The sequence below is a fragment of the Nannospalax galili genome, unplaced genomic scaffold, assembly GCF_000622305.1.
Source record: "Nannospalax galili isolate Female #2095 unplaced genomic scaffold, S.galili_v1.0 scaffold406, whole genome shotgun sequence".
Taxonomy (NCBI): Eukaryota; Metazoa; Chordata; class Mammalia; order Rodentia; family Spalacidae; genus Nannospalax; species Nannospalax galili.
Genome location: NW_008357033.1, coordinates 3,016,217 through 3,038,384, shown reverse-complemented (window position 1 = coordinate 3,038,384; position 22,168 = coordinate 3,016,217).

The following is a 22,168-nucleotide window of genomic DNA, read 5'->3' as shown; positions in this document are numbered from 1 at the left end:
GTGTAGAGGTTCCACTATAGATATATCTATCACCTAGGGCTGGGCATCTCTCAGATATATATTTTCTCTGTGTGACCAGTTGTGGAATTGTGTAATAGCCTCCATCTGTTGTAAAAAGAAGCTTCTTTGATGAGTGGTATACTGTATACTTGTCTATAAATATAAGGATTCATATTTAGCATATGGTAAGAAATTTTGTTTGTCTAGAGATATGACAGAGATAGGGTTTTCTCTAGGATCAATGACCTCTCCAGCCATGTGTATTTGGCTATAGTTACAGTGCCAACAATGAGTTCCTACCGTTGAGAGGGCTCCAAGTCCAATTAGATAACTGTTGGTCACCCCCCAGATGACAGTGCCACTACTGCACCAATAGAGGTAGTTGCTGTGCCAGTCATTGTGGACATTACACTTTAGAGCTAGGTTGACCCATTGATTGATTTTCTCCCTTAGCAGCTTGCATAGTATCCTCTAGAACCATGAGAGCTAGTCTTCAGGGAGAAGGCTTCCAGGTCAGTTCCAGCTCCATTGCCCAAAGTCTTGTGTCCAAATATGTCCTGTCTTCAGCAGTAGGGGCCTACCTTCAAGTTCTTGGAGATACAAGGGCTCCAGCAATAGCCTGCGTTATTTTGGGAGTGTCCTGGATTACTCTGACCAACAATTCAAAGGGAGATCTCTCCTGTCTGGCACTGTGCTCCTTGCCATATAGCACCCTGGTGTATACATGCACTAATGTTCAGACGCAGTATGTGTATTTCTCAGGGTGTTCCCAAGCCAACACATTTTCCTCTGGCACCCAAGCTCAATTCATCTTTCCTTTCTCTCCCCGCCCCATCCAACCTACCTCTTTCTTCCCCAGACCAAACACTCCCATTTTCCCTACTCTCCCTCCATAACACCTGCCTCCCACCATTCTCCCTCTCCTGAGTTCCCTCCCCCTCCATGGTCCCCTGCATGTCCCTCCCTCCTCTCCTCCCAGCTGAGCACTCCTACTTTCCCCACCTCCCTTATTTATTACTTTTGTGTACACCCACACCCACACCCACACCATGTGAAGGTCAGAGAGCAACCTGAGGTATCAGTTCTCTCCTTCTACCACTCAGGTCATCAGGCTTGACAGCAAGTGCTTTTACCTGCTGAGCCATTTCACCAGCCCCAATGTTTTGGTTTTTACCTGGAGGACTGAACTCAGGTCCTCATGTTTACATAACAAGCCCTGTATGGACTGATCAATCTCCTCACTCCAAAATAAACTTAATTTTCAGTTTAAGTGGATTGAGAGACACTTACGAGATTAGCAGAGCACACATGTGGGTGTGTCTGGGAGGGGGATCTCCATAGGTGATTAGATGGTTCTGACCTAATTCATGGATGATATTCATGGATTCAAAATTAGAGTAGATAGTTGGGAAGTGCTGGGACTGTGGAAGGAAGGACTTCTTCCTCGTTGGAGGAAGTGGGCCCCTGGGGGTGGGCTTTGAAGAAGGTAATTTGTGCTGACCCCTTCCTGTTATTCATCTCTGCTTTCTGCCTGCTGTGATGTGAGCTGCTTTGCTCTTCCATGGTAGACTTGCTATGGATAGGGAGATGTTTCTTTCCATATTCTTCTGACACCAACTGCCTCAACACTCTGTTCTTGTGCTCCGGATGGGAAAATTCACACCACGGCAGAGGCAGATCAGGTAGTGTCAAAGTTTATTTTGAGCAGGTCAGTAACCAAAAGCAAAGCACCAGGCAGACCCAGCTGATCTGCAATGGCAGTACTCAGAAGTTTCAGTCCATTTCTCTTCTCCTTCATTGCCTATTTCTAGGGTAGTCCAGGTGGTCCCTAACCTAGAAAAATCCCAGGCTTTCTTAGAATTCACTGTGTTACAATTAGATGCATTAGATACAGGTACAGGTTTGAAGGTGTAAGTACCTATAAAGTTGAGCAAGTTTATTGGGGGAAAGGACAACAGTTCCTTTTATGGGAGCCAGCTGAAGTCTGCTTGAGGTCGGCTTTGTTGGTTTTCCCAAAGCCCTGCCTGTCCTCTTGTCTAGTTAACTTGGCTGTCTCTTACTCAGCTACACACTTTCTTATTTTTCTGTCCCTGAATTCCTGATCTTGCCATTTTAGTGCTAACAGTTGTTCCAAACCTAACATTTGTCTTAGTAGCAGCAGACTAAAACCTCTGAAACTGTAAGCTAAAGTAAATCTCTCCTCCTTAAGTTGTTTTGCTCACGTACTTGGTCACAGTTACACAAAGTGATTGGCACCTTGGTCTTGCTATTTGGTGCCCTGGAACAGACTATGCTTTGCTTTGCCCCTGGAGGAGGAGTTGATGGATTATGGGGTGTGTGGGGTAAGAATGAGAGAGGGAGAAGGAAGAAGAGCACGGATGCAGTTACTCTTTCTGTGGCCTTCTTCATGTGCAAGCCTGTGCTAGGGTCTGTCACATGAAGGGAATGCATACACCACCCTTCACCCTGCCCTAGTTTCCACTTCCAGGATGTCCACAGGCCCAGCCCCTCCATGTCCACCAGTGGGATGCAGCTTTCAGGTACTGAGCTCAGTTTTCTTAGGCCATCTTCCAATTCAGTCTCTCAGAACTCCAATAGATGAAGGATGAAGATTCTGAATCCCGGAGGTCAAGGTCTGTGCTTTCATTTTTTTATCCATTCATTCAGGATTCAAGAGCTGGGGATAAAGTGGCAGATCAAGTTTTGTCCCTGTCTCAAGGATCTCCCAGGCTAGGACAAGTGATTTTACTGCAGGGTAGCAGGTGATACAAGCTAGAAGTGGTTTACAGACATCCACAGGAGGCAAGCCTTTCCCCAAGGGCATCAGGGAAGGCTTCTTGTGGGAGGTGCTGTAGAGTTGGGCATGGAAAGATGTTTAGGAACCACCCACAGAGAACTCATTAGGTAGAAGAACTGTGGCTATCAGAGTGTATGAACTGGCATGTTGAGAAGCATGCTGTGACTGGATAATAGGTGCCCAAGGGGTGCTGGGGCAGGAGATAGGACCAGCTCCAGCCTCAGTGTGAAGTATCCCTAGTGTCACACAGAAGAGCATACATTTTATTTAGAGGTGGGTTATGGCTTGGATATGATGTGGCCCCTGAAAAGACTCATGTGTGGAGGTGCCCAACTGGCAGTGCTATTGGAGGTACTGGATAGTGAGGGCACTAACTCCATCAATGGGTTCACCCTTTGATGAATCCATAGCTGGATGGACTATTAAAGGGTGATTGGAGGAAGTAGACCAGTGCTTTTGAGGGGTTTTTCTTGCCCCAAGACCTCCACCCCCTGCCACTTCCTGGCTGCCATAAGGTAAATAGTTCTGCTCACTACATCCTTCTGCCCTCCGTTTCACCACACAAGCCCAGAAGCAATGCAGCCAAGTGACCACGGATTGCAACTTCTAGAACCATGAGCCCAAATCAATCCTTCTCCCCTTATTATTCCCCTCAGACACTTAGTCACAGCATTGAAAAGTAACTAACACAAGGTGTTCAGAAGCTACTAAAAGCACCACGGTAGCAGAGGGTTACCAGGTTTGTGTGTGAGGAAGATCGCTGGTGGCCAGATAAAGGGAGGATGAGACCTGGGTGAAGTTTGAGGCAAGAAGCCAGAACAGAAAGCTGGAGGCAGGGCTGGAGATGGAGCTCAGTTGATAGAACGCTTGCTCAGCATGCGTGAAGCCTTGGGTTCCATCCCCAGCACCACATACAATTGAGCATGGTGACATAGCTTTCAATTCTAGCACTTAAAAGGTGAAGGGCGAAGACAAGAGTATCAGGAGTTCAAAAAATTAGAGGCAGTAAGGCGCTATCAGCTGGTTGCAACTAAGGATGCAAAAACAATAGCGGCAAAATAAAAGATAGCAATCTCTTACCTCTTTCTCCCCCTCCCCCCAATACAATAGGTAGTTTAAGATGGCTTTGGTGGCCCCATGATGTCACTAGGCATCCAGACCCCCATTATTCTGTTCTGCTCATCTGAAAGCCATCTCATAAGCACAAACAGATGTTGTTCCTCTAGCCGTCATATCGCAGTCTAGAGAGGAAGGAACGGCAAGGAGGGAAAGGCGTCTGTCATCTGAGTCAGTTCCACCGAAAAGCTTTCCTGAAAGCCCCTCCCAACAGATTCTGTTTATGTCTCTCATTGCTAGTCCCTTTTAGCCACACATGATGGGATTGCAGATTTTTAGCTGAATACATTATCAGATCCCCAAAGAAAAATGGTAGGTAACTAGGAAACTTCTGTTGCTGTTTCTTAGGGGTTACTGGGTTCTTTTTATCCCCTTGCCTAGGTCCTAGGTTCCCCAGTCCTAAGAATGTATGTTTCATTCTACAAAGGGATTGGGATGAAGAGAATGTTGTGGCTTAGCCTCATGTGGACTGTGGCAGGGATCTGAGCCTGGGTTTGAGCTGTAGCCACAGCAGCACTGGGTGTGCCTGGTGAAGGCAATGGGGTCTGCCAGCCATGAACTGACACCTCCAAAACTATGGGCCCAAACAAACATTTCCTCTCTTTCAGTTGGTGATCTCAGGTACTTTGTTGCAGTAGTGGAAAGCTGACTGACACAGACATAACGAGCTGATGATAGTGAGCATGCAAATGGCCTTTTCCAAGGATGGTTGCGCCTATACTCTTTCAATGGGTTGGATGCTCTTCCACCAGGAGATGGGTGGAAGTAAATTTTAATTCACATTGTTCAGCAGAACTCACTTTCTGGGACTGTTGGGCAGGGTTACAATGGATAAAGCTTCCTAACTCTCCTCTTGGGATTTCTGCCCTAAGAATTTGGTCACCATGTTGTTGCCCATGAGGAAATTAGTCCCTGAAGAGGGAGGTACATGGGGAGAAAGGAGCCCTGCCGTCTGCTCAGGTCACTGTTGGGCAGCAGCGTGACAAGGCTTGAACAACTTGGACCTTTGGGCATCAAGTCACCCTGATCTTTGTCTTCCAGCCAAAGCCTCAAGCATCTTGGAAGTGCAGTGCTGTTGGCCACATATCTAAGCTAGAGCCCATGAGCATTTGGATTTTTAATTCCATCAAGCTTTGGAGCATCATTCCACAATTACAGAACTAAAGTAAGGAGAGCTCATAACTAACTGCTGTGGATTGAGACTCACTGTGAGTCTGGCACTGGGCTGAGGTGCCTGTCTTCAGTAGAAGTTGGCTCAATGCTATGGGACCATCACTGCCTCTTGATGGTGTCCACTGCTGAGGTCCAATAACTGGGTTTCTGAGGATAGATTTGCCGGGGATAGTTGGTATCAGAGAATAGAGTGGAGCTAGAGACAGAGTTGCCTTTCATTTCCTTATGGAAATCCTGTTTCCAAGGATGATGCTTGATGCATGTAAGAAAGGAACTTTTAGTGTTTCCCTAGCCCTGGGCTGACCAGCTCTGTGATCCAGGTCAGCTACATGCCTTCTCTGTACCTCAGCGTCCTCACTTGTCAAGCATGGAAGGTCCAAGGTGCCCAAATTCCCTGTTTGGGAGTCTGCTTCACACTTAGTGGGAAGACATCACATGCACTTGAGGCTCATATGCCTGTGGAGATGATGTCATACAGTATGTCGTGAGAAGTGGAAACTCTCAGGTCAGCTCTGGGTGGGTTATGAGGGAGCCCAGGAAGAAGGGAGAGGGATTCCCCAAACCTGCTTGGTATCTAGGATTTGGTGGAGCATTCTGTGTTATTATTTTAAAGGATGTTCTGGCTCACTGGAAGGCAGGGCAGGGAAAAAAATAATCGCAAAGGGCATTTTAGGAAGATATGAAGGAAGAAAGCAAGAAAGGAGGAAACACTAGGAAAGGGAAGGAGGCTCTGAGTCTGTTGGTTGAGACTGTCGTTGCACCACCATCTGATGACTTTGTGACTGTCAAACCCAACGTCCAAGAATCAGGGGGCATTCATCCCTTAGGCATTCATTTCAAGGCCCTTGGGGATGGACTGATTTATAGAAAAGGAAAGGCATTTCAGTTGTTTTTCCTAGGAGTTCTGTTGTCTTCCCTACCTATCTTTGAGGTCCATATTTCAAAGAGAAACCACAGCATGCTAGAGCTAAAGAAACCCACATTTCCCACTCAGCAGATTAGGAAACTGAAGCCTTGGTTGGTGGCAGGGAGAATTTAGGATTTGGAGGCAGAGATTCCATGTGCCTGGGAGCAGCTGACCACTGTCTGAAACTCAATGATGTCATGACTACACAAACATTCTCTCTTCCTACTGTCAGAGAGCCCCAAAATGCTTTGAACGGTTTCCCAAAAAAGACAATTCAATCTCCAGAGGAAATCCATAGAAATCCACCATCTAGACTGGTGGAAGTGACTGATCTGTGTAGCTCTGTATAGTCAGACTGTGCTTAGAGCTTTATTGGGCCTCCGTACTTTCAAAGGATCTTGAGTGACAAGAGCATACCTAAGGAGGGTGAGTGCAGTGGGGTGGGGGCTTGAAACCTGTCTTGGGAGAGAAAGGATATTTTGGGACTGGAGAAGAGATATGTGAAGGGGAGGGACCATAGAGCTTTCCTCTAGTTTCTGAAGGCTTGTAAGCATGTCCAACCCATGACCTGCAGGTCACATGTGGCCCAGGATAGCTGTAAATATGGCCAGCAGAAAAGTTATAAACTTAATTAAGTCATTATGAGAGTGTTTTGTGTGGTTTTTCTATTATAATTTGTGTAATTCTCAAGCATGAAATTTGTAGATGACATCAAATTGCAATGTCAAAAGGTTGGACACGCCTGGGAGGAGGCATTCTGTCCTGGGACTATCAGTGGTAGACTCTGAGTTGACTTGGACTAAAGCTTGGCTCCCAACAGGCCACTCCATGGTGATAGCTGCTACCAGGAAGAACTGGAACTCAGGTTTCCAGAGGCGTAGCAGGCTGCTTAGGAAAAGTGAGGGGCTGCCTTGGCCAGAGGCATGAAGTCAGAGAGGACTGAGGGTGAGCCAAGGAAAGGAAAAGCAGAGGGATAAATGAAGAGGGCCAGGTAGTAAGTAGGTGGGGAGGACCGATTACATAATTTGCCAAGTCCAGGTCACAACAAAAGCATAGAGCCCTGTGAAAGAAATATCAAGAACTTGAAGATGCTGAAACCAAGCTTAAGGCCTGTATTAATTACTTTTCTCCGAACTGTTGGGACACTGTGATAGCTTGTGGCTGGTGGCATCTCAGCAGCAGATGAGAAGCAAACCTCTCAGGCTAGAAGTGGCCGGCCAAAACTCTCACAGCCTGCCCTCAGCCAGGTAGGCCTCATGGCCCAAAAGTTCCATATTCTCTTCAAATAGCAATCAGCTTGGGAACCAAGTGTTCCAACACATGAACCTGAGGCAGATACTTGCATCTCAACCATGACCAGGCATCTAAGCATGTGGTCCTGTTGGTTACCCACTTAGGAAGCTGGCTCTGGTGAGACTCTGTGGGCCCATTGTCTCTGTCAGGCTTCTCCACTCTGAGAAGAAGCACAGGAAGCAGCAGCCACAGGCAAAGTGGAAATGAATGAAGGGCCTAGCTGTATGCCAGTGAAACTTTATTTACAAAAATAAATGGCAGCTGATCCCCAAAATATGTCTTGGGTCCAAGGGCTTGCAGTTTGCAGTCATGTTGAACATCCTGGGCCAAGTCATCTGAGTCAGTTCTGGAAGTGCTGTCCCAGAGCCTTGTATCGTTAGGTTGATGCCATGTTTGAGTTGTGACAGGCTTGCTCTCTGCCATGTCTTGAGTAGGTCTGTGCCCTCTGGAGCTCATGTTGCAGTCCAGTGCCCATTGTGGGTTATTAAGAGGATGGAAGCTTCATCTAACACTAGCATGAGATGACTGGGATTAAATGAAGTCTTCTCGCCATAGCCTCCATGACTACATTCTGAGTTTTATGAGAACAAGGAGGGTATGCATGCCCATGACCATATCCTGTCTCTCAGTATGGGCTACCCTGGGCCACTTCAGGACTCTGCCATCACTAGCTGTGTCCCCTCCACTTTGGACTTAGAGAACCCTGAGTTAAAATAAGCCTCTCTTTATCATCCACCCTGGCTGTGTTCTTATGTTATTAGTGACAGAAAATGTTCACAGGCTTTGTAGCTTCCCACATGTGAGAGGATCACTCTCTGTATTAATTACTTTGTTGTAATATCTGTCAAAATATCTGTCAAGAAACAACCTAAGGAAGGGACAGTTTATTTTGGTTCACAGTTTGTGGGTATAGTCCATCAAGAGAGGGAAAGCATGCTGCAAGGGGCATGAGGTGGATGGTCACATTGTGTCTTCAATCAGGAAAGAGGGAGGGAGGGAGGGAGGGAGGGAGAGAGAGAGAGAGAGAGCAGAGAGAGAGAGAGAGAGAGAGAGAGAGAGAGAGAGACTGAGAGACTGAGAGACTGTTGCCCAGCTCACTTTCTCCTTTTCATTCAGTCCAGGATCCCAACCCATGAGATGGAACCATCCACATTCTGGGTGGGTCTTCCCACCTCAGTTGATCCAATCTAGAAACCCCCTCATATATATACCCAGAAGTTTGTTGCTTAGGTGATTCTAGTGCCTGTCAATTTGGACTATCAATGCTAACTATCACACTTTTTTCTGAGACAAGATTTCACTATGTAGCTTTGGCCAGCCTGGAACGGTCTATGTAGACCAGGATGGCCTCAATCTCACAGAGATCCACCTGCCTCAGCCTCCCAAGTGCTGGGGTGTTGGGGAACCCTGCTGTTAGGGTTGCAGTTTCTCCACGTCCGATAGCCCTGAGGGCTCGGCGCCTGATGGAGAGACTCCCCTTTCCAGCAGGGGGCCTCCTGCTCTCTTCCTGGCTCACCTTGAAGTGCCGCCACAGATGCCTTATGTGAAACATGACCTCTGGCATAGAAACTACCAGGTTTTTTCTATACTGTAATCAGGCACTGTCTGACAGCCTGAAAGATAGAAGCCCACTGCCACATGTAATTAAAGCATACTATGAGCACCTATCAACAGAGGCTTTTGCTACTGCCTCCACACTATAAATCTTCTGGTTTTCCCCCTAATAAATGGAGCTGTATCACTGAACTTGGCTGAGCTGTTTCTGGAGCTGTGTTTCTCTGCGCCTGGGACCAACCTGTGATCAGTCTTCCCGGAAGAAGCTGCCTTCCATCAACACTCACTCCCCGTTCCTGCTCTCCCCGCCCTCGTGGCTCGGTGGCCAACGACCCACGAGCTGAAGGGGAGCCTCCCGCAGCTAGCCCGAGCCTCCCGCAGCTTGGCACAGAAGCCCGCCTGCACCCCCCACAGCCACGCAGAGAGAGAGAGACCCGCCGCCCGGCACTGGGGCTAAAGGCATGTACCACCACACTTAGCCATAACACATTTTTCTTGTATCCCATGTCTCCATGGAATCCTGTCACTCTTCCCATGTCTTTCTATTCATCAGATTCCCATCTATGGGCAGATGCCAGAGCAGAGGAGATTGACCTTGGCCTTATTCTGCCAGAACCCACACTGCCTCTGGAACCTTTACTCAACTTCAAGGACCAACTGTGGAACTCTGTTCAGAAAGCACCAAACGGGAGCAGACTGGAGGGAGGGTTGTATGCAAGTAAACTTGCTGTTTTCTCTCAGATCCAAGGCCAGCCTCAGCCTCTGAATAGCTGGAGGAGTGCTAGCATTTAGCATGTCAGAAATTCACTGGGAGCTGAACCCGGTAAGGGGTTCTGCTGGTGGGGAACCCTAGGCTCTCTTGGATAGCACAGTGGCAGATCCTGAGCCCACTGATGTCCCTGGCCTGTGTGCACTTAGGTCAGTCCCTACTGTGGCCTGTTTGAAACTTCATGCTGTTTTTGTGAGGGGTGAGAATGAGAAGGAAAAGCTGCCCGTTGCTCCTCCTGCCTCCATGTACTTAGTGCTCCAAAGGATCTCAGACTGTGCTTCAAAATGAACCCGCCTTGATTTCGTTCAGCTAGAGCTAGAGGCAGGAGCTATGCCTGGAGCCCCAAGGCTCTGAGTACCCCCATTCATACAGAATTCCTTGTTCTGAGCCAGGCAGGAACTCTTTTGTGTGGAGGGAAGTGTTCTAGGGCCACATTCCCATTTAGTATACTTTGACTCCATGCTGGTATTTGTTCTCAACCCTGTGGGTGGGAACCCAAAATGAATAACGAATTATTTCAACAAATAAAGTGGCTGGGGATCTAACTTACTGGAGTGTTTGGGTTCCATCACAAGCACTACATAAACCTGGCATGGAGGTGCATGCCTGTAATCTCAGCACTCAGGAGGTGGAAGGGGGAGGATCAGGAGTTCAAGGTCATTCTATGCTACATATTGAGTTCAAGGCCAACATGAGCTATGTGCCCTGGGCTAGTAAGGAGATGGAAGCCTTGAACAATTCCCCAGAGCTCTGCAGTAAGTCAAGCTCTCTCTCCCCTATGCAAGCCCCTGTCACCAGAAGCTAGGACCAGGACATCCCGCCCTCAATGTTCTCTGTCCCAGTATCTCAGGAGCAGTATTGTTAATTGTGACCAGCTAATGTCACATGGGCATGTACAGGCAAGCTGTGTGGGAAATGAATTGTGTTCATGTCACACAGTGGACACTTCTTGAGGTCTGTTGGTCTAAAGGGACAGGGGAGTGGATACATAAGACTGTCATCCTCCCCCAGAAGAAATAAAACTTGTACCTTTGAGATTCTTTCATGACTTCCTTGAAGTCAAACTAATAATTATGTCTAGTATGGAGGTATTTGCTGGTTTTCACTGGTGTCTTTTTCTAATGCAATAAACTCATTTCTTCCTGCGAAAGAAAGAAAGAAAGAAAGAAAGAAAGAAAGAAAGAAAGAAAGGCAACAAATACCTATTGGGTGTGTCATAAAATGACGACTCACAACTTGAAGATTGTACAGAGTTCCTAGAACGCTGTCTGTAACAGTAGTCAGGTGCAGTCTTTGGGAGGAAGTCTCAGGGGTGTACAGAAGGCCATAGCTCTGCCAGGGGGACCCCATCATCTTCTTTTTTTTTCTGGTCATAGAGGGATTGAATTTCATGCCTAAGTGATCCACCACTGAACTATATCCCCTGCTCTCTTTTCATAGGGTTTCATTAGGTTGCCCAGGCTAGCTTTGACCTCTCTCTACAATCCTTGAACTTGTGATCCTCCTTCTTCAGCCTCCTGAATAGCTGGGATTATAGCTTTGTACCACCAGGCCTGGCTACTTCTCAGGCCTTTAGAGATTGAGAGGACCCCAGAGGATCTCCAGATCCCTGAAGAGGATTCTGAGGTCCCAGTGAGCCAGTGAGAGGCTGCTGCCCTTCAGGTTCGGGCATTAAATGGCTTCTTGGGCCCCTGGCAGTGGGTTGGGAAGAGCAGAGAGAGGACGTGAGCAGGTCACGTGCTTCCCAGGTTTCCTGCCTTCTTCTCCTGGGCTTTTTGAGGAAGGGCTGCTAGGGGCAATGGTGAGTTAGGGGTTGGAGCCCCTAAGCCCTAGTTCCTGAGAGGGTGACTGTGGTGGTTTGAATGAGAATGTACCCTATAGACTCCAAGTATTTGGACATCTTGTCCTTAGTTGGTGGCACTGCTTTGGGAGGTTTTAGGAGGTGCAGCCTTGCTGGAGGAAGCTGGTCACTGAGGGTGGACTTTGAGAGTTCTTAAGCCTTGCCAAATTTCCAGTTGCTCTCTGCTTCCTGTGCCTGCTTGAAAATGTGATCTCTCAGCTTTCTGCTCCTGCCACCTCTGCTGCCATGCTTCCTTTGCCATTATGAATGCTAACCTTCTGGAACTGTAAGTCAAATAAACTTTTCCTTCTATAAATTGCCTTGGTCATGGTGTTTTATCATAGCAACAGAAAAATAACTAAAACGGAATAGGATTTTTGCAGCCTGTCACATTAGTAACAGTCAATAAGGTGGGTTCTAGTCTAAAATGACTGCCATTCTTTTTTAATACAATATTTTATTAATTATTTGAGAGCTTATACATGTATACTACCATAGATTTTTTTAAAATCATATTTACCCCTACTTCTCCCTTAATTCCTTCTAGATCCTTTCCACCATTTCTCCACCCCCCCTTTTTTTTAATATTCTGAGACAGGGTCTTCCTGTAGTCCTAGCTGGCCTGGAACTCACTATATAGACCAGGCTGGCCTCGACTGCATGATCTGCCTGTGTCCCAAGTGCTAGGATTAAAGATGTGTGCTACTATGTTTTTAAAAGCCCATCAAGTCCAATTTGTGCTGTCCATACACTTATGAGTATAGGAGGATCCATTAATAGCCTACCCTTAAAGAAAACTGACTCTCCCTTCCGCAGAAGCCAATAGCTGTCAGTAGCTCCTCAGTTAGGGGTTGGGGCTTGTGAATTCCTCACCCCTCTCTGCTGGAATGTTGACTGGCTTGATTCTGTGCAGGTTTTATGCAGGCAGCCACTGTTGCTGTGGGTCTGCTGCGTGAAGACTGAGGCACAGAGCAGGCATGCACCAGGACTCTACCATGTGAGTGCTAGGGTTTTGCTGATACAAACCATGGAGACTCCAATAGTGGGAAGGTGACTTTGACACCCCCAAAGGCACTGTGGCCCTGTCCACACTCCACCCCAGACGTCCTGCTTCCTCACCTGTGAGACCCTGAATGCCTGTTGTAGAGTTCACGAGCCCTAAAGTCAAGGTGTTAGCAGGCCAGTCTTGGCTTCGGGGCTTATATTTGTCACTTTTCTGTTGTCGTGATAGAAACATCATGACCAAGGGAATTTATAAAAGGAAGAGTTTGAGTTTATGGTTCCAGGGGAATTAGAATCTGTCATTGGGGAGGGGGGTAATGGTGGTAAAGGTGGCTGGAACAGAAAGAAGAGTGCTCATATCTTCAAGCAGACACAGGAAGCAGAGAGTGACTGGAGATCTGGCAAAAGCTTAATAACTCTCTAAGCCCGACCCCAATGACGTGCTTCCTCCAACATAGCCACACCTTCTAAGACCTCCCCAAAACAACACCAACTGGGGACAAATGTCCAAATACTTGGAACCTGTGGGGGATATTCTCATTCAAACCACCACATTCCACTCCATGGCCCCCAAAGGCTCATGATGGTATAGAATTCAAAATGCATTTAGTTCAACCTTAAAACCATAGTCATCACCAGTACTACTAATACTATTCAAAAGTCCACAGTCCAAAGTCTCTTCTGAGACTCAGGGCAATTTTTTAACTGTGAGCCCCTGTAAAATCAAAAGACAAATTACATACTCCAAACATACAGTGCCACTGAATACACATTCCCATTCCAAAAGGAAAGAAAAGAAGTTTAATGAAGAAATACCAGACCAAAACAGGACTGAAAACCATCAGGGCAAACACCAAATCCAGTAGCTCCATATCCAGCTTCTGGGACTTCTTTACTTCCAAAGGGCTAGATGGCTCAGCCTTTCCAGCTTTGCTGCATGTAACATACATCTCTCTCTTGGGCTGGTACCACTCCCTGTATGCAACTGTCCTTGACAGTTTTCTCACAGCTCTGACATCATGAACCTCTTCTTGGGGTCTCCACTGGCACCAGGCTTCACCTTCGCAGCCTCACACAATGGCCTATCAGGGCCTTCTTTATGCAGAGACACCCGTGCTGCATGCTGCCTGGCCTCAGTGGCTCTCTGAAACTGGAGAGGAAGAACCGATGACCCCTTCATTCTTGCATCTTTTCATGCTTCTGAAGCCAGCACTGGGTAAATGACACTGCCAAGTTTGGCTGCAAGTTTGGGATAGACCTCAGCCTGCTTCATCCACATTAGAAACTTTTCAGTGGTTTTCTAGTAGGAAATTCTGCAGCACTTTCCTTGTGGTGGCTTAGCTGGGTGTGGTCTTGCCCTGGAGGCACTCTCTCTATTGTTTAAGTGCAAACCTCTAGGTCTTTCTTTAATCACGTTAATCTCTTTATCAAAGGGATCCTCACCTTCAGCACATGCCTTGGTTCCAGCATTAATCTTCCTAGTGCTCTTTTTTAATCCAAGCTGTAAATTCTGCATTTATTTCTACTCCATTTGTCCTTTTTCACTGTAGATCTGCATAATATTCACCATTAATAGCCATGCCACCATTTCAGTGTAGCTGTCTTGAAACATTCTCCACCAAATAAATTAGTCCATTGCTTTACAACTTAGCCTCAGGTTAAGCTCTTAGGCTGTTGGCAGACAGCAGCCAGACTCTATGCTAAAATATCCCTCAAGTGCTGCTTAAGTCCTTATTTCCCTCTGGAACTACTTTGCTCTCAGCACTACTTTCTTCCAGGCTCCAACTAGAATGGTCCATTAAGCTTTGCTTCAGCATTCAACCACTTTTCTAGTCTAAACTTCCAAAATCTTCCACATTCCTCCAAAACTCCACATGGTCAGGTTCTTCACAGTCAACAGCCTATTCTCTGGTACTGAATTAGTCACTTTTCTGTTGCTGTGATAGAAACACCATGACCAAGGGAACTTATAAAAGGAAGAGTTTATTTGAGCTTATGGCTCCAGGGGAATTTGTCATGGTGGGGAGGCATGGCAGAGGTGGCTGGGATAAAAAGAGCAGTGTTTACATCTTCAAGCAGGCACAGGGAGCAGAGAGTGACTGGAGATCCTACAAGACATAAGAATTCTCTAAGCCTGCCTGACCCCAGTGACATGCTTCCTCCAGCATGGCCACACCTTTTAAGACCTTCCTAAACAACACTAACTGGGGACAAAATGTCAGAATACTTGGAGCCTGTGAGGGACATTCTCATTTAAACCACCACAGGGCTCTAGGGAAGAATCGGTTTCCTGGCCTCTTGTAGCTTCTGGAAGCCTCCTGCATGCCTTGTTTTGTGGTACCCCCTTCCATCTTTAAAGTATATTTCAGCTCCAAATCAGGGGTAGTGGGAATTGAACCTGGGTCCCATGGAAGAACATAAAGTGCTCTTAACCCCGATGTACCATTCCAGCCCCAGGCATCAGTAACTTTAAATTTTATGTATTAATAATATGTTTAATAATATACACTTATTATTTTATGTGTATGAGTGTATTGCCTGTATCTATATAAGTGCATCCATGTAATGCAATGCCTGCAATGCTCAGAAGAGGGTGTTGGCTCATCTGAAACTGTCATTATGGATAGTTGTTCGCCACTATGTGGGTGCTAGGAACAGAAAATGGGTCCTCTGCAAGAGCAGCCAGTGCTCATAACCACTGAGACATCTCTCCAGCCCCCATCAGTAGCTTTTAAAATCCCTTCTGTCCCCATGGTTTTGGCTTCAGGACCCTGTGTGGGAGTGTAGGGGAGGTCAGGGCTGTAGGTCAGGGCTCCCTGGGGATCCAGGTTATGAAGATGGAGTGAGGGAGAGGAGTCAGGGCGGTATATGGGGGTGACATCCTAGCTACCATATTATGCACCCCCTCCTATGACCTGTTCACTGTCTTCTTAGTTTCACATATCCTGATGTGCCTGCTGTCATTAGATGTGGGACAAGGGTCTGAATTTAGCATCAAAATGACATTCACTAGGGATACATTCTGAGAAATGTGTCAATATGTGATTTTGTCATGTGAGCATCATAGATTTTATTTAAACAAATCTAGAAAGGTCCAGCCTACTCTATACTTAGGCTGCATGGCATGTACCAGCATTCCTGTGATCTGTCATTCACAGAAACACTGTGTGATGTGTGATGGTTTCTCTGCCCAGAAGCCATCCTGGCAACAGGAGAGACAGAGCTTTCAGGGGTAAGTGGCAGGGGTAAGGATTAGATGCACAGGATCAGCAGCTGCTGAGGACGCAGAGGAAATAAAATGTCCCCACTACTGAGAGCTTGAAAAACACTAGCTAAAATTGAACTCACCTCAAAGGAGAACGTATGTAGGAAACAACTGTCAAAAGTGTAATAAAGTGTTAAAAATGGGACTTGGATCATCTCTAGGAAGAATTCCTGAAACACTGAATGGGATCATTAAACGGGTCGCGAGGGAAAGGGATTCATTAGGTTGTATTTATCTGGTGAATGTGGTGCCTCTGCCAGGTGATTGCAATTCTTATTGCTGTACATCTTTTGTAGCTTGCTACAGACTGATATTTTGCTTAGATATATGAACTCCTTCCTTTGCTCAGACACGTGAGGATATTACCGTAATATTTCATTCCAACATATGTAGAGTTGGCTTGGGTTTATGAGAAATTAGCTTTTGCCAGTGTGCAAATTTACCCCCACTGTCTATATGTGGGTTCTAATAGAAAAGCGTGTGTGTGTGTGTGTGTGTGTGTGTGTGTGAGTGTGTGTGTGTGTGCACATGCCCATGTGTGCAGGTATGGAGGCCAGAGGTTGACATTAGCTGTGTTCCTCTATCACTTGCTATCTTTTTTTGTGGGATGGGGTCTCTTATTGGACCTGGGGCTTGCCATTTGAGCTAGACTGGTTGGCCAGTGAGCCTTGGGATCTTCATGTCTCTGCCCTCCCAGCAATGGGGTTATAGGTACATATTACCATTACCGCACTCAGCTTTTATAGGATGTGAACTTCTTGCTTGCACTGCCTGTACTTCTTAGTGCCCCATTAAAATTGTGTTTATTCATGTCTGTGTGCATGCATGTGGAGGCCAGAGGTTGACAGTGGGGATCTCCTCAATCACTCTCCACATTACTCTTTTGAGACAGGGTCTCTTCCTGACCCTGGAGCTCACTGATTTGACTAGGCCAGGTGGCCAGCAAGCTCCATGGATTTTTCTGCCTCAGCTTCCCACTGTCATACCCAGATTTTATGTAGATTCTGGGCATCAAACATCAGATTCTCATGGTTACACAACAAATACTTTAGCAATTGAGCCATCTCTCCAGCTCCCAGCCATTAATTTTGTATTAACGGGCTGTTGTTTTGACAGACCTTGATTTTATTCCCATTTGGTGTACAAAGTGGAGTGGCTCCATTGGTTGTTTCTCTGGAGCCCAGGAGGCTTCGGAGGGAGGTGGCAGGAATGTGGGAGAAGGACAAGATATTAGGTACCTGACCCTGGGTACGTGTTGAGGAGAAAGCAGCTTTGGAGTTGAGTGGGAGACATGGACATAGAAGGAAATGAGGAGGATGAGCTGGCCCAGGGGAAGATCTGGGGACCACAGCAGGCTTCATAAGCTACCAGGGCAGGTGTGGTGGAGTGAGTGGGCTTACATAACAAAGCACAGGAGCAAGACCATCTCTGCCTTTATAAAGTCAGGTTAACTGGGGAATAATGAGTTGACAAACTCTTCAAGGTTTCTGACCATATGTACCAAGGAATGATCTGTGCTGTACTGAACTGCTAGAAATAGACTCCTGTGAAACAGTAAGAACCAGGGCTGAGCTGTTCTTTGGGTTGGACTTCCTGGAGAACAGGACCCAGTCCTCAGTGAGGATGCTGCAGGTACTTGTGGAGTGAACACCTGCAGCCAACAGTGTACCGATTCACACCTGCAATCAGAGCAGAAGTAGCCAGAAAAGTTGGTGAAAGAAGGATCCTGAGGGAGAAGTTGCGGCTCAACATATGTGCATGTGAGCTACTGAGTCAGGGGCACTGGCATCTCTGGGCTTGCTTCCTGTGGTGAGAAGGTGAGGACTGTGAATGTGGGCCCAATGTCAATCAGCTGATTGTCAGCACCTCAGGGCTCTGCACACGCCCGCTCCTCTGGAGAGGTGGCTAGGTGGCTATTTCTATGTACAGGTTGCACGTGAGAGCAGAGTTGAGAAGCAGGAATGTCTTCCAGCAAGACTCGGGATACCTTTGAATGGGCACTGACTGCACCGTGCTTAGACTAAGCACTGACTATCTTGAGATGTGTGGATTTGACAGATGAGGTATAAATTGGGTTAGAGAAACTTGTGTTTACCCAGGTCCTCCGCACACCCATTTGACTTCAGGCAAACTACCTTCTCCTCCTGTGTTTCAGTTTCCTCTCCAGTACATATTTTAGGATTGAGTGAGTGAACCCATGACCTAATCATATGTAAATCACAGTGCTCTCTATCCATGGTAACAGCTGGATGGATGTATTATTGTTAATCAATGGTGGGAATTTGTTTTTTAGCAGAGGGAAAAGTGACATCTGTTACTAATGTTTGTTGAATGAGTAGCCCTGAGGATTTGCTACCAAGCAGTGTGCTAGGCGCACTGTCTGTTTATTGGACCTCACAAGGCAGGTGCTCCTGAGGTTCAAGGAGAGAAATAATGTGCCCAATGTCACACAGCCACTGAGTGATGGTTCTGGGCTGGCTCTCAGTGATGCCACTGGTCACAGAGCCACCTCCAGGCCTCTACCTGAAAAGGGCCAGGATAATCAGTGGTTTACAACTGAAGGTGTCCTTTTGGCCACAGGTGGGGGCCCTCATGTGTAGAAAGGCTACCTCTGGATTCAGGAGCTACTTTTCCATGAAACTTGGAGGGTTCTTACTTGATGTTAGATAGGGGATAGTGAGTCTAAGGTATGAGCATGGATCTCGGCTTTCTCCTTGATGAGTTGGCTCCTCTTGGGGGTAAGGTGGGACTTGGGGCTGCAGCCAGGAGGGCAGGTGCCAGGATGAGGTCAGATAGTGCTAAGCCTGGGAAGCTGAAAGTCATGTTCTAACTGCAAGGCCATCAAACTCAGGACATCTGAAGCCCCAGAAGGGGAGATTAGGTGCAGCAAAAGCATGCACTGGGAACAGCAGGAGTGATAGCTCACAGGTGTCTAAATCGAGTCTTAACTAATTGAAAAGCAACCTGAAAATTTGGCATGGAGGTCACAGTGGGGGAAGGGAGCTGGCTTTTAACAAAATCAGTAAAGCCAGGTGAACGTGGTATTACCATTCCCATTGTACAGATCCAGAATTGAAGCAACTTTCCCCTAGTCACTCTGGTAGGATGTGGAAGAATCTGCTTTATTTAAGTCAAGGTCCTATAGCCTTTCCTCCTCTTGGTTTGGCAGGAGGTCCCTTTAGCTCAGATTAATCTGTGGATCTAAGCAGGGTAAGTATGAGTCCCTGTGCAGGTGGAGGGTTAGCATGTGATACAGTACAACAGTTTCCAGTAAGGTGCCTGGGCTTCAACTGGGACCTGGGATGCAGGGGATCTAGGTTTGTATCTTCCTCCTCCCTCCCCCATGGGTAGGTGAGGATGGGTGGGCATGTGGCTCATCTGCCAGAGGCTTGACTTCTGTCTCAGTCTCTTTACTGCTTCTGACAGAAGTCCATAGCCTGGAGAACTTACATAAGCAACAGAAACTGATTGGTTCATGACTCTGGAAGCTGGGAAAGGTCAGGGCTGCAGGTCAGAGTTGCGTCTGTGCAAATGTGAGGCAGCATTGTAATATGGAGAACAGGTTGCAAGAGTAAGGGAGTGTGAAAGAGACAGCAAGGGAGCTGCACTCCCTCTTAGAAGCATCACAGAAATACTTACCCATCAATGTTTATTGCAGCATTATTCACATGGCTAAGTTATGGAACCAACTTAATCGTCTAAGAGCAGAGGAATGGATGAAGAGAATGTGGTTTATATACACAATAGAACTTCTTTTCACCCATGAAAAGGAACGAAGTTATGCTGTTTGCAGGAAAAAAAAATGGATGTAACTGGAGATAATTATATTAAGTGAAGTCAGTATTGTACATTTTTCCTCATTCATGGGCCCTGGATTTTATAGATACATAAAATCATACATGTTCTGATGACTGGAGAACAAAGGGGACTGACGGGAGGGAGAGGGTCAGCAGAGGAAGGCAGTGGGGATGGGAGAATATGTCTAAAATACATTGAATACGTGCGTGAAAATGGCTTTAAGCCATTTTAATCTTGCTTAGTAATAATTAAATCCTTAAGTCCTTAAACCCTGTTTTATACTAAGCTTTTAAAAAAAATACCCTGATGATGGCAACATCATTCTGTTAGTTCACAGGGGCAGAGCCTTGAGACCCTATCACTTCTGATTAGGCCTCACCTCCCAATTCAGTTGCACTGGAGTTTCTTTTTTTCATGGTTTTTAATTTTATGTGTATGAGTGTATTATCTGTATGTGTGTAAGTGCACCTACATCATGCAATGCCTGCATCAGATGCCCTGGAACTAGAGTTATGGACAGTTGTTAGCCACCATGTGGATACTGGGAACTGAACCTGGGTCCTCTGCAAGAGTAGCCAGTTCTCTTAATTGCTGAGTCATCTCCAGTTCCAAAATGGAGTTTTTGCTGTGTGAACTTGGGGAGACACACCCAATTTTTAGCAGGTTCTAGGCCAGGCAGCACTCTTTCCTTGCAAATGGCAGAATCAAAATTCTCTGGAAGACTTGACTGGCTCATAGACCTGAAGATTCCTGGGTGGACCAGGCTGCAGGTGCACGTGGATCCATGAGCGTCTTCAGGACATTCTCTCTCAGGCTCTCTATTCCTCCATCACATGAAGAACAGCACCATCTGTTTACCAATCCAAGTGGAAAGAGATGCCAGCCCCCAGCCCACTGTCTCCTGGTAAGGCACAAAGACAGCTCTGACCCACCTGGCCCATGTCCTGGGCTCTCTACCTTGGTTGGGAGAAGAGGACGAAGCAGCATTCGGTCTCCTTGCAATGAGCGCCCTGCTAGAAATAGGGGTTTGGTTATTAACAACAGGCTGCGGTGTTCTGGGAAGCTGAGCTGGCATTTGGAGTCTCTGGGTGACAGACACATTTGGGGCCATGTCTTTTTCATCTCCTAGGTGGCCATCCTGTTTGGAAGAAGAACCCCAGCCAGGGAGGGTGGGGGTGGGGCTGGGCTCAAAGATACCCAGAGGCTGCCTTTGATGAAAGGAGAGAGTTCCAGTGCAAGCTGGGAAGGCCCAGTGTGCACCCAGAGAGGCACAGTTGGAAATAACGTGGAAGGCACTTTCCAGTGGCATGGCAGAAATGGTTCTTGCTCCAATCTCTTACTGGAGCCAAGAAGCAAAAACCAATGCTCAAGCCCTCCAGCTCTATTTCTAGAGGTGTATGCTGCAATTTTCAAAGCAGTTCAGCTGAGCCCCTGGGGGAACCAGGTGTGTTCATCACGGGTGGGATCCTGTTAATTGCAAGACTATAAGACCTGGATCATAATTTGCCTCATATTTAATTTCATGGATTACGAAGTGAGGTTCAGTGAGGTCAAGATTCGTACCCAAGTTCACAGGACTAAACGATCACTTGGTACTTACAAACTGATCTCTGGGGAGTTCTAGAAGGTCTATAATGGTACCTGTTAGGGGAGGATGGGCTGAAGGATCAGAGCAGCTTAGGGGGCTCTGGCCCTTCACCTCCCTTCTTACCCTCCCTTCTTGCTCCCTCAGCCAACCAGAACAGCGCTCCTCTGTGTTTCATGAGGCTTTTCTCTTTCTTTTAAGAGTTTCAGTTTGGAGGCCAAGGCAGTAAATGACACCATCCCTGGGAGGTGAGACCTTGAGATGTACAGGGCCTAGATGCTGAGCCAAACAAGCCCAGTAAGCTGACATATTTGACATTGTCAGACACTGCGGAGCCCTGTCATGTTAGGGTGCACAGGTGGCAGTCTCCCTGCTGATGGCTCTCTCATCTAATGGAGGCATTCCCTGGTCCCTGGAGTCACCTTTTGGGAACCGTTGCCCCATGTGACTAGCCAGCACCCACTGGAACTAGTGTGCCATTGCCCCAGTTCTCTCCCTCTCAGGCTAGTGATAATGCGGTGTGTGTTCATTGCTGCCACCTCGAGGTCTCCATGAGAATTACACTCCAGTTGTAGGCAGTTTCTTTTTCCTGCATCCATTGCACCCTCACTGTTAATTTTCTTTGTACCTTCCACATAAGCAACATGTTCTGGAATCCTTGTCTCAGAATCTTCTTCTTGGAACTCAAACAAACAAGACCTCTTCTATCTGAGGACCTGTTCACCTCTTTGTGACAGCAGGCACACTGCAACCTCCCCTCTCTGTGACTCAGACTTGTACCATTTATTCCTGGACAGCACTGCCCTAAGGCCGTCCTAGTTCCCTCTGGCACAGGAGGCATTGGTTGTGTACTTAAACAGCTGTTGTCAGCAGAGCCTGGTGGTATAAGCCTTGGCTTCCAGCACTTGGCAGGCAGAGGCAGGTGACTCTCTGTGAGCTACCATCATGGCCATCTGTAGCATGAGGCTAGTTACCATAGCTATCTCACAAATCTTATGAGAATGAAATAAGAAAATGCACGTAAGCACCTGGGTCAACTTCCATCATTTAGCAAGGGCTGTTGTGAGAC